We start from the raw sequence: 13,250 nt of genomic DNA, 5'->3' as shown, positions 1-13,250 counted from the left end.
TTGTATGGATCCATCCATTTGGATTGGATATGAATTGGAGTTGGATTGGATTTGGATTAGATTTGGATTGGATTTGGATTGGATTGGATTTGGATTGGATTTGGATTGGATTTGGATTGGATTTGGATTGGATTTGGATTGGATTTGGATTTGGATTGGATTTGGATTTGGATTAGATTTGGATTTGGATTGGATATGAATTGGAGTTGCATTGGATTTGGATTGGATTTGGATTGGATTTGGATTGGATTTGGATTGGATTGGATTGGATTGGATTTGCGTTGGTTGGTTGGATTGAATTTGGATTGGTTTGGATTGGTTTGGATTGGTTTGGATTGGTTTGGATTGGACTTGGATTGGTTGGATTGGTTTGGATTGGTTTGGATTGGTTTGGTTGGTTTGGATTGGTTTGGTTGGTTTGGATTGGTTTGGATTGGTTTGGTTGGTTTGGACTGGTTTGGTTGGTTTGGTTTGGTTGGTTTGGATTGGTTTGGATTGGTTTGGGATTGGTTTGGATTTGGTTTGGTTTGGATTGGTTTGGATTGGTTTGGATTGGTTTGGATTGGTTGGATTGGTTTGGTTGGTTTGGATTGGTTTGGATTGGTTTGGATTGGTTTGGTTGGTTTGGATTGGTTTGGATTGGTTTGGTTGGTTTGGATTGGTTTGGTTGGTTTGGATTGGTTTGGTTGGTTTGGATTGGTTTGGATTGGTTTGGATTGGTTTGGTTGGTTGGTTGGTTTGGATTGGTTTGGGATTGGATTGGTTGGTTTGCGTTGGATTGGTTTGGATTGGTTTGGATTGGTTTGGATTGGTTGGTTGGTTTGGATTGGTTTGGATTGGTTTGGATTGGTTTGGTTGGTTGGTTTGGTTGGTTTGGATTGGTTTGGATTGGTTTGGTTGGTTTGGTTGGTTTGGATTGGTTTGGTTGGATTTGGATTGGTTTGGATTGGATTTGGGTTGGTTTGGATTGGTTTGGTTGGTTTGGATTGGTTTGGATTTGGTTGGATTGGTTGGTTGGTTTGGATTGGTTTGGTTGGTTTGGATTGGTTTGGATTGGTTTGGTTGGTTTGGATTGGTTTGGATTGGTTTGGTTGGTTTGGATTGGTTTGGTTGGTTTGGATTGGTTTGGATTGGATTTGGTTGGTTTGGATTGGTTTGGATTGGTTTGGTTGGTTTGGTTGGATTAGTTTGGATTGGTTTGGATTGGTTTGGTTGGTTTGGATTGGTTTGGGTTGGTTTGGATTGGTTTTGGATTGGTTTGTGTTGGTTTGGATTGGTTTGGTTGGTTTGGATTGGTTTGGATTGGTTTGGATTGGTTTGGTTGGTTTGGATTGGTTTGGTTGGTTTGGATTGGTTTGGATTGGTTTGGATTGGTTTGGATTGGTTTGGTTGGTTTGGTTGGTTTGGGATTGGTTTGGTTGGTTTGGTTGGTTTGGATTGGTTTGGGATTGGTTTGGGTTGGTTTGGTTGGTTTGGTTGGTTTGGATTGGTTTGGATTGGTTTGGATTGGTTTGGTTGGTTGGATTGGTTTGGATTGGTTTGGTTGGTTTGGTTTGGTTTGGATTGGTTTGGATTGGTTTGGATTGGTTTGGATTGGTTGGATTGGTTTGGATTGGTTTGGATTGGATTGGTTTGGATTGGTTTGGTTTGGATTGGTTTTAATTGGTTTGGATTGGTTTTGGATTGGGTTTGGTTTGGCTTTGGTTTGGGTTTGGTTGGGGTTTGGATTGGATTGGTTTGGATTGGTTTGGTTTGGTTGGTTTAATTGGTTTGGATTGGTTTTGGATTGGTTTGGTTGGTTTGGATTTGGTTTGGATTGGTTTGGTTTGGATTGGTTTGGTTTGGTTTGGATGGGGTTTGGTTGGTTTGGATTGGTTTGGATTGGATTGGTTTGCGTTGGTTGGTTTGGTTGGTTTGGTTTGGATTGGTTTGGATTGGTTTGGTTGGTTTGGATTGGTTTGGATTGGTTTGGTTGGATTGGTTTGGATTGGTTTGGTTTGGATTGGTTTTAGTTGGTTTGGTTGGTTTGGATTGGTTTGGATTGGTTTGGTTTGGTTTGGATGGGTTTGGATTGGATTGGTTTGGATTGGTTTGGTTTGGATTGGTTTTAATTGGTTTGGATTGGTTTTGGATTGGTTTGGATTGGTTTGGTTTGGATTGGTTTGGTTTGGATTGGTTTGGTTTGGTTTGGATGGGTTTGGATTGGTTTGGATTGGTTTGGATTGGATTGGATTGGTTTGCGTTGGATTGGTTTGGATTGGTTTGGATTGGATTTGGATTGGTTTGGTTGGTTTGGATTGGTTGGTTTGGATTGGATTGGTTTGGATTGGTTTGGTTTGGATTGGCTTTTAATTGGTTTGGTTGGTTTGGATTGGTTTGGATTGGTTTGGTTGGTTTGGTTGGTTTGGTTTGGATTGGTTTGGATTGGTTTGGATTGGTTTGGTTGGTTTGGATTGGTTGGATTGGATTGGTTTGCGTTGGATTGGTTTGCGTTGGATTGGTTTGGATTGGTTGGATTGGTTTGGATTGGTTTGGATTGGTTTGGATTGGTTTGGTTTGGATTGGTTTGGATTGGTTTGGATTGGTTTGGTTGGTTTGGTTTGGATTGGTTTGGTTTGGATTGGATGGTTGGGTTGCGTTGGTTTGGATTGGTTTGGATTGGTTTGGGATTGGTTTGGATTGGTTTGGTTGGTTTGGATTGGTTTGGATTGGTTTGGATTGGTTTGGATTGGTTTGGATTGGTTTGGATTGGTTTGGATTGGTTTGGATTGGTTTGGATTGGTTTGGTTGGATTTGGTTGGTTGGATTGGTTTGGTTTGGTTGGATTGGTTGGATTGGTTTGGATTGGTTTGGATTGGTTTGGATTGGTTTGGATTGGTTTGGATTGGTTTGGATTGGTTTGGATTGGTTTGGATTGGTTTGGATTGGTTTGGGATTGGTTTGGATTGGTTGGATTGGTTTGGATTGGTTTGGATTGGTTGGATTGGTTTGGATTGGTTTGGATTGGTTTGGATTGGTTTGGTTGGTTTGGTTGGTTTGGTTTGGTTTGGTTGGTTGGATTGGTTTGGATTGGTTTGGTTGGTTTGGATTGGTTTGGTTTGGATTGGTTTTTTGTTGGATTTTTGTTGGTTTGGATTGGTTTGGATTGGTTTGGATTGGTTTGGTTGGTTTGGATTGGTTTGGATTGGTTTGGATTGGTTTGGATTGGTTTGGATTGGTTTGGTTGGTTTGGTTGGTTTGGATTGGTTTGGATTGGTTTGAATTGGTTGGATTTGGTTGGTTTGGTTTGGGTTGGATTTTGATTGGTTTGGATTGGTTTGGATTGGTTTGGATTGGTTTGGATTGGTTTGGATTGGTTTGGTTTGGTTGGTTTGGTTTGGTTTGGATTGGTTTGGATTGGTTTGGATTGGTTTGGATGGGTTTGGTTGGTTTGGTTGGTTTGGATTGGTTTGGATTGGTTTGGTTGGTTTGGATTGGTTTGGATTGGATTGGATTGGTTTGCGTTGGATTGGTTTGGTTTGGATTGGTTTGGATTGGTTTGGATTGGGTTTGGATTGGTTTGGTTGGTTTGGATTGGTTTGGATTGGTTTGGATTGGTTTGGTTTGGATAAGGATTGGTTTTTGATTTGGATTGGTTTGGATTGGATTGGTTGGTTTGGATTGGTTTGGATTGGTTTGGATTGGTTTGGATTGGTTTGGATTGGTTTGGATTGGTTTGGATTGGTTTGGTTTGGATTGGACTTTAATTGGTTTGGATTGGTTTTGGATTGGTTTGGATTGGTTTGGTTTGGATTGGTTTGGTTTGGATTGGTTTGGATTGGATTGGATTGGTTTGCGTTGGATTGGTTGGATTGGTTTGGATTGGTTTGGATTGGTTTGAATTGGTTTGGATTGGTTTGGATTGGTTTGGATTGGTTTGGATTGGTTTGGATTGGTTTGGTTTGGATTGGTTTGGTTTGGATTGGATGTGGTTGGGTTGCGTTGGTTTGGATTGGTTTGGATTGGTTTGGATTGGTTTGGATTGGTTTGGATTGGTTTGGGTTGGTTTGGTTGGTTTGGATTGGTTTGGATTGGTTTGGATTGGTTTGGATTGGATTCGGGTTTGGTTGGTTTGGATTGGTTTGGTTGGTTTGGATTGGTTTGGATTGGTTTGGTTGGTTTGGTTGGTTTGGATTGGTTTGGTTGGTTCGGGTTTGGATTGGATGTGGATTGGTTTGGATTGGATTGGGTTGGGTTGGTTTGCGTTGGATTGGTTTGGATTGGTTTGGATTGGTTTGGATTGGTTTGGTTGGTTTGGTTTGGATTAGGTTGGTTTGGTTTGGATTGGATCGGATTGGTTTGGGTTGGTTTGGTTGGTTGGATTGGTTTGGATTGGTTTGGATTGGTTTGGATTGGTTTGGATTGGTTTGGGTTGGTTTGGTTGGTTTGGATTGGTTTGGATTGGTTTGGATTGGTTTGGATTGGTTTGGATTGGTTTGGATTGGTTTGGATTGGTTTGGTTGGTTTGGATTGGTTTGGATTGGTTTGGTTGGTTTGGATTGGTTTGGTTGGTTTGGATTGGTTTGGATTGGTTTGGATTGGTTTGGATTGGTTTGGATTGGTTTGGATTGGTTTGGATTGGTTTGGATTGGTTTGGTTGGTTTGGTTGGTTGGATTGGTTTGGATTGGTTTGGATTGGTTTGGATTGGTTTGGATTGGTTTGGTTGGTTTGGTTGGTTTGGATTGGTTTGGATTGGTTTGGTTGGTTTGGATTGGTTTGGGATTGGTTTGGATTGGTTTGGATTGGTTTGGATTGGTTTGGGATTGGTTTGGATTGGTTTGGTTGGTTTGGATTGGTTTGGGATTGGTTTGGATTGGTTGGTTGGTTGGTTTGGATTGGTTTGGATTGGTTTGGATTGGTTGGATTGGTTTGGATTGGTTTGGATTGGTTTGGTTGGTTTGGATTGGTTTGGTTGGTTTGGATTGGTTTGGATTGGTTTGGATTGGTTTGGTTGGTTTGGATTGGTTTGGATTGGTTTGGTTGGTTGGTTTGGTTTGGTTGGTTTGGTTGGTTTGGATTGGTTTGGATTGGTTTGGTTGGTTGGTTGGTTTGGATTGGTTGGATTGGTTTGGTTGGTTTGGATTGGTTTGGATTGGTTTGGATTGGTTTGGTTGGTTTGGATTGGTTTGGATTGGTTTGGGTTGGTTTGGATTGGTTTGGATTGGTTTGGATTGGTTTGGTTGGTTTGGTTGGTTTGGATTGGTTTGGATTGGTTTGGATTGGTTTGGATTGGTTTGGTTGGTTTGGATTGGTTTGGATTGGTTGGATTGGTTTGGATTGGTTTGGATTGGTTTGGATTGGTTTGGATTGGTTTGGATTGGTTTGGATTGGTTTGGATTGGTTTGGATTGGTTTGGATTGGTTTGGTTGGTTTGGTTTGGTTTGGTTTGTGTTTGGATTGGTTTGGGTTGGTTTGGGTTGGTTGGATTGGTTTGGATTGGTTTGGATTGGATATAAGTTGGTTTGGTTGGTTTGGATTGGTTTGGTTGGTTTGGATTGGTTTGGATTGGTTTGGATTGGTTTGGTTGGTTTGGATTGGTTTGGTTGGTTTGGATTGGTTTGGTTGGTTTGGATTGGTTTGGATTGGTTTGGTTGGTTTGGATTGGTTTGGATTGGTTTGGTTGGTTTGGGTTTGGTTTGGTTGGTTTGGATTGGTTTGGTTGGTTTGGATTGGTTTGGATTGGTTTGGATTGGTTTGGTTGGTTTGGATTGGTTTGGATTGGTTTGGATTGGTTTGGTTGGTTTGGTTGGTTTGGATTGGTTTGGATTGGTTTGGTTGGTTTGGATTGGATATGGAGTTGGTTTGGATTGGTTTGGATTGGTTTGGATTGGTTTGGGTTGGTTTGGATTGGTTTGGATTGGTTTGGATTGGTTGGATTGGTTTGGATTGGTTTGGATTGGTTTGGTTGGTTTGGTTGGTTTGGTTGGTTTGGTTGGTTTGGATTGGTTTGGTTGGTTGGATTGGTTTGGTTGGTTTGGATTGGTTTGGATTGGTTTGGATTGGTTTGGTTGGTTTGGATTGGTTTGGATTGGTTTGTATTGGTTTGGATTGGTTTGTGTTGGTTTGGATTGGTTTGGATTGGTTTGGTTGGTTTGGATTGGTTTGGATTGGTTTGGATTGGTTTGGTTGGTTTGGATTGGTTTGGTTGGTTTGGATTGGTTTGGTTGGTTTGGATTGGTTTGGATTGGTTTGGATTGGTTTGGTTGGTTTGGATTGGTTGGATTGGTTTGGATTGGTTTGGTTGGTTTGGTTGGTTTGGATTGGTTTGGTTTGGATTGGTTTGGATTGGTTTGGTTGGTTTGGTTGGTTGGATTGGTTGGATTGGTTTGGTTGGTTTGGATTGGTTTGGATTGGTTTGGATTGGTTTGGTTGGTTTGGTTGGTTGGATTGGATTGGTTTGGTTGGTTGGTTTGGTTGGTTTGGTTGGTTTGGATTGGTTTGGATTGGTTTGGATTGGTTTGGTTGGTTTGGATTGGTTTGGATTGGTTTGGTTGGTTTGGTTGGTTTGGATTGGTTTGGTTGGTTTGGATTGGTTTGGTTTGGATTGGTTTGGTTTGGATTGGTTTGGATTGGTTTGGATTGGTTGGATTGGTTTGGTTGGTTTGGATTGGTTTGGATTGGTTTGGATTGGTTTGGATTGGTTTGGATTGGTTTGGATTGGTTTGGATTGGTTTGTTTTGGTTGGTTTTTTGTTGGTTTTTGGTTGGTTTGGATTGGTTTTGGTTGGTTTGGATTGGTTGGATTGGTTTGGATTGGTTTGGTTGGTTTGGTTGGTTTGGATTGGTTGGTTGGTTTGGATTGGTTTGGATTGGTTTGGTTGGTTTGGTTGGTTGGTTTGGATTGGTTTGGTTTGGGTTTGGATTTTAATTGGTTTGGATTGGTTTTGGATTGGTTTGGATTGGTTTGGATTGGTTTGGTTTGGATTGGTTTGGTTTGGTTTGGATTGGTTGGGTTGGTTTGGATTGGTTTGGATGGGGTTTGGTTGGTTGGATTGGTTTGGATTGGTTTGGATTGGTTTGGATTGGTTTGGTTGGATTGGATTGGTTTGGATTGGATTTGGTTGGATTGGTTTGGATTGGTTTGGTTGGTTTGGATTGGTTTGGATTGGTTTGGATTGGTTTGGATTGGTTTGGTTGGTTTGGATTGGTTTGGGATTGGTTTGGTTTGGATGGGGTTGGTTTTGGTTTGGTTGGTTTGGTTGGTTGGATTGGTTTGGTTGGTTTGGTTGGTTTGGATTGGTTTGGATTGGTTTGGATTGGTTTGGTTTGGTTTGGACTTTGGTTGGTTGGATTGGTTTGGATTGGTTTGGTTGGTTTGGTTTGGATTGGTTTGGTTTGGATTGGTTTGGATTGGATTGGGTTGGTTTGCATTGGTTGGTTTGGATTGGTTTGGTTGGTTTGGATTGGTTTGAATTGGTTTGGTTGGTTTGGTTGGTTTGGATTGGTTTGGATTGGTTTGGTTGGTTTGGATTGGTTTGGTTTGGATTGGTTTGGTTTGGATTGGATGTGGTTGGGTTGCGTTGGTTTGGATTGGTTTGGATTGGTTTGGATTGGTTTGGTTGGTTTGGTTGGTTTGGATTGGTTTGGATTGGTTTGGATTGGTTTGGTTGGTTTGGATTGGTTTGGATTGGTTTGGATTGGTTTGGTTGGTTTGGATTGGTTTGGTTGGTTTGGTTGGTTTGGATTGGTTTGGTTGGTTTGGATTGGTTTGGATTGGTTTGGTTGGTTTGGATTGGTTTGGATTGGTTTGGATTGGTTTGGTTGGTTTGGTTGGTTTGGGATTGGTTTGGATTGGTTGGATTGGTTTGGATTGGTTTGGATTGGTTTGGATTGGTTTGGATTGGTTTGGTTGGTTTGGATTGGTTTGGATTGGTTTGGATTGGATTGGTTTGGATTGGTTTGGTTTGGTTGGTTTAATTGGTTTGGTTGGTTTGGATTGGTTTGGATTGGTTTGGATTGGTTTGGTTTGGATTGGTTTGGATTGGATGTGGATTGGTTTGGTTGGATTGGATTGGATTGGTTTGCGTTGGATTGGTTTGGATTGGTTTGGATTGGTTTGGTTGGTTTGGATTGGTTTGGTTTGGATTGGGATTGGTTTGGTTTGGATTGGATCGGATTGGTTTGGGTTTGGTTTGGATTGGTTTGGATTGGTTTGGATTGGTTTGGATTGGTTTGGATTGGTTTGGATTGGTTTGGATTGGTTTGGATTGGTTTGGATTGGTTTGGATTGGTTTGGATTGGTTTGGTTGGTTTGGTTGGTTTGGATTGGTTTGGATTGGTTTGGTTGGTTTGGATTGGTTTGGTTGGTTTGGTTGGTTTGGATTGGTTTGGATTGGTTTGGTTGGTTTGGATTGGTTTGGATTGGTTTGGATTGGTTTGGTTGGTTTGGATTGGTTTGGTTGGTTTGGATTGGTTTGGATTGGTTTGGATTGGTTTGGTTGGTTTGGATTGGTTTGGTTGGTTTGGATTGGTTTGGTTGGTTTGGATTGGTTTGGATTGGTTTGGATTGGTTTGGATTGGTTTGGTTGGTTTGGATTGGTTTGGTTGGTTTGGATTGGTTTGGATTGGTTTGGATTGGTTTGGATTGGTTTGGATTGGTTTGGATTGGTTTGGTTGGTTTGGATTGGTTTGGATTGGTTTGGTTGGTTTGGATTGGTTTGGATTGGTTTGGATTGGTTTGGATTGGATTTGGTTTGGTTGGTTTGGATTGGTTTGGATTGGTTTGGATTGGTTTGGATTGGTTTGGATTGGTTTGGATTGGTTTGGTTGGTTTGGATTGGTTTGGATTGGTTGGATTGGTTTGGTTGGTTGGATTGGTTGGATTGGTTTGGTTGGTTTGGATTGGTTTGGATTGGTTGGTTTGGATTGGTTTGGTTGGTTTGGATTGGTTTGGATTGGTTTGGATTGGTTTGGATTGGTTTGGGGTTGGTTTGGATTGGTTTGGTTGGTTTGGATTGGTTTGGATTGGTTTGGTTGGTTTGGGATTGGTTTGGTTGGTTTGGATTGGTTTGGATTGGTTTGGATTGGTTTGGGTTGGTTTGGATTGGTTTGGATTGGTTGGATTGGTTGGATTGGTTTGGTTGGTTTGGATTGGTTTGGATTGGTTTGGGTTGGTTTGGATTGGTTTGGATTGGTTTGGATTGGTTTGGTTGGTTTGGATTGGTTTGGATTGGTTTGGATTGGTTTGGATTGGTTTGGATTGGTTTGGTTGGTTTGGTTTGTTTGGATTGGTTTGGTTTGGTTTGGATTGGTTTGGATTGGTTTGGATTGGTTTGGATTGAATGGTTGGTTTGGATTGGTTTGGATTGGTTTGGATTGGTTTGGTTGGTTTGGATTGGTTTGGATTGGTTTGGATTGGTTTGGATTGGTTTGGTTGGTTGGTTTGGTTTGGATTGGTTTGGTTGGTTTGGTTGGTTTGGTTGGTTTGGATTGGTTTGGATTGGTTTGGTTGGTTTGGATTGGTTTGGATTGGTTTGGATTGGTTTGGATTGGTTTGGTTGGTTTGGATTGGTTTGGATTGGTTTGGATTGGTTTGGTTGGTTTGGTTGGTTTGGTTGGTTTGGATTGGTTTGGATTGGTTTGGATTGGTTTGGATTGGTTTGGATTGGTTTGGTTGGTTTGGATTGGTTTGGATTGGTTTGGTTGGTTTGGATTGGTTTGGATTGGTTTGGGTTGGTTTGGATTGGTTTGGATTGGTTTGGATTGGTTTGGATTGGTTTGGATTGGTTTGGATTGGTTTGGATTGGTTTGGTTGGTTTGGATTGGTTTGGTTGGTTTGGTTGGTTTGGATTGGTTTGGATTGGTTTGGATTGGTTTGGATTGGTTTGGTTGGTTTGGTTTGGATTGGTTTGGTTGGTTTGGATTGGTTTGGTTGGTTTGGATTGGTTTGGATTGGTTTGGTTGGTTTGGATTGGTTTGGATTGGTTTGGATTGGTTTGGATTGGTTTGGTTTGGTTTGGATTGGTTTGGGTTGGTTTGGATTTGGTTTGGTTGGTTTGGATTGGTTTGGATTGGTTTGGTTGGTTTGGATTGGTTTGGATTGGTTTGGATTGGTTTGGTTGGTTTGGATTGGTTTGGTTGGTTTGGTTGGTTTGGTTGGTTTGGATTGGTTTGGATTGGTTTGGATTGGTTTGGATTGGTTTGGATTGGTTTGGATTGGTTTGGATTGGTTTGGTTGGTTTGGTTGGTTTGGATTGGTTTGGGATTGGTTTGGATTGGTTTGGATTGGTTTGGTTGGTTTGGTTGGTTTGGATTGGTTTGGGATTGGTTTGGTTGGTTTGGATTGGTTTGGTTGGTTTGGATTGGTTTGGATTGGTTTGGTTGGTTTGGATTGGTTTGGATTGGTTTGGATTGGTTTGGATTGGTTTGGATTGGTTTGGATTGGTTTGGATTGGTTTGGATTGGTTTGGTTGGTTTGGATTGGTTTGGATTGGTTTGGTTGGTTTGGATTGGTTTGGTTGGTTTGGATTGGTTTGGTTGGTTTGGATTGGTTTGGTTGGTTTGGATTGGTTTGGATTGGTTTGGTTGGTTTGGATTGGTTTGGATTGGTTTGGGTTGGTTTGGATTGGTTTGGATTGGTTTGGATTGGTTTGGATTGGTTTGGTTGGTTTGGATTGGTTTGGTTGGTTTGGATTGGTTTGGTTGGTTTGGTTGGTTTGGATTGGTTGGGTTGGTTTGGATTGGTTTGGATTGGTTTGGATTGGTTTGGGTTGGTTTGGATTGGTTTGGTTGGTTTGGATTGGTTTGGATTGGTTTGGTTGGTTTGGATTGGTTTGGTTGGTTTGGATTGGTTTGGATTGGTTTGGGATTGGTTTGGATTGGTTTGGTTGGTTTGGATTGGTTTGGATTGGTTTGGGATTGGTTTGGTTGGTTTGGTTGGTTTGGATTGGTTTGGGTTGGTTTGGATTGGTTTGGTTGGTTTGGATTGGTTTGGTTGGTTTGGATTGGTTTGGATTGGTTTGGATTGGTTTGGATTGGTTTGGTTGGTTTGGATTGGTTTGGATTGGTTTGGATTGGATTGGTTGGTTTGGATTGGTTTGGATTGGTTTGGGTTGGTTTGGATTGGTTTGGATTGGTTGGATTGGTTTGGATTGGTTTGGTTGGTTTGGATTGGTTTGGATTGGTTTGGATTGGTTTGGATTGGTTTGGATTGGTTGGATTGGTTTGGATTGGTTTGGATTGGTTTGGATTGGTTTGGATTGGTTTGGATTGGTTTGGATTGGTTTGGTTGGTTTGGATTGGTTTGGTTGGGTTTGGATTGGTTTGGTTGGTTTGGATTGGTTTGGATTGGTTTGGTTGGTTTGGATTGGTTTGGATTGGTTTGGTTGGTTTGGATTGGTTTGGATTGGTTTGGATTGGTTTGGATTGGTTTGGTTGGTTTGGATTGGTTTGGTTGGTTTGGGTTGGTTTGGATTGGTTTGGATTGGTTTGGATTGGTTTGGTTGGTTTGGATTGGTTTGGATTGGTTTGGTTGGTTTGGATTGGATTGGTTTGGATTGGTTTGGTTGGTTTGGATTGGTTTGGTTGGTTTGGATTGGTTTGGATTGGTTTGGATTGGTTTGGATTGGTTTGGTTGGTTGGTTTGGATTGGTTTGGGATTGGTTTGGATTGGTTTGGATTGGTTGGATTGGTTGGATTGGTTTGGATTGGTTTGGATTGGTTTGGATTGGTTTGGTTGGTTTGGATTGGTTTGGATTGGTTTGGATTGGTTTGGATTGGTTTGGATTGGTTTGGATTGGTTTGGATTGGTTTGGATTGGTTTGGATTGGTTTGGATTGGTTTGGTTGGTTTGGATTGGTTTGGTTGGTTTGGATTGGTTTGGATTGGTTTGGATTGGTTTGGTTGGTTTGGATTGGTTTGGATTGGTTTGGATTGGTTTGGATTGGTTTGGATTGGTTTGGATTGGTTTGGTTGGTTTGGATTGGTTTGGGTTGGTTTGGATTGGTTTGGATTGGTTTGGATTGGTTTGGATTGGTTTGGTTGGTTTGGATTGGTTGGTTTGGTTTGGATTGGTTTGGATTGGTTTGGATTGGTTTGGTTGGTTTGGATTGGTTTGGATTGGTTTGGATTGGTTTGGTTGGTTTGGATTGGTTTGGATTGGTTTGGATTGGTTTGGTTGGTTTGGATTGGTTTGGTTGGTTTGGATTGGTTTGGATTGGTTTGGTTGGTTTGGATTGGTTTGGATTGGTTTGGATTGGTTTGGATTGGTTTGGGTTGGTTTGGATTGGTTTGGATTGGTTTGGTTGGTTTGGATTGGTTTGGTTGGTTTGGATTGGTTTGGATTGGTTTGGATTGGTTTGGATTGGTTTGGATTGGTTTGGTTGGTTTGGATTGGTTTGGATTGGTTTGGATTGGTTTGGATTGGTTTGGATTGGTTTGGTTTGGTTGGTTTGGATTGGTTTGGTTGGTTTGGATTGGTTTGGTTGGTTTGGATTGGTTTGGATTGGTTTGGATTGGTTTGGATTGGTTTGGATTGGTTTGGATTGGTTTGGATTGGTTTGGATTGGTTTGGATTGGTTTGGATTGGTTTGGATTGGTTTGGTTGGTTTGGATTGGTTTGGATTGGTTTGGATTGGTTTGGATTGGTTTGGTTGGTTTGGATTGGTTTGGATTGGTTTGGATTGGTTGGTTTGGTTGGTTTGGTTGGTTTGGATTGGTTTGGATTGGTTTGGTTGGTTTGGATTGGTTTGGATTGGTTTGGATTGGTTTGGATTGGTTTGGATTGGTTTGGATTGGTTTGGATTGGTTTGGATTGGTTTGGATTGGTTTGGATTGGTTTGGATTGGTTTGGATTGGTTTGGATTGGTTTGGTTGGTTTGGATTGGTTTGGATTGGTTTGGATTGGTTTGGATTGGTTTGGATTGGTTGGGTTGGTTTGGATTGGTTTGGTTGGTTTGGATTGGTTTGGGTTTGGTTGGATTGGTTTGGATTGGTTTGGATTGGGTTTGGATTGGTTTGGTTGGTTGGATTGGTTTGGATTGGTTTGGATTGGTTTGGATTGGTTGGATTGGTTTGGTTGGTTTGGATTGGTTTGGATTGGTTTGGATTGGTTGGATTGGTTTGGATTGGTTTGGATTGGTTTGGTTGGTTTGGATTGGTTTGGATTGGATTTGGATTGGTTTGGATTGGTTTGGTTGGTTTGGATTGGTTTGGTTGGTTTGGATTGGTTTGGATTGGTTTGGATTGGTTTGGATTGGTTTGGATTGGTTTGG

The sequence above is a fragment of the Armigeres subalbatus genome, unplaced genomic scaffold (assembly GCF_024139115.2).
Source record: "Armigeres subalbatus isolate Guangzhou_Male unplaced genomic scaffold, GZ_Asu_2 Contig171, whole genome shotgun sequence".
Lineage (NCBI taxonomy): Eukaryota > Metazoa > Arthropoda > Insecta > Diptera > Culicidae > Armigeres > Armigeres subalbatus.
Note: the sequence above shows the minus strand (reverse complement) of the source record.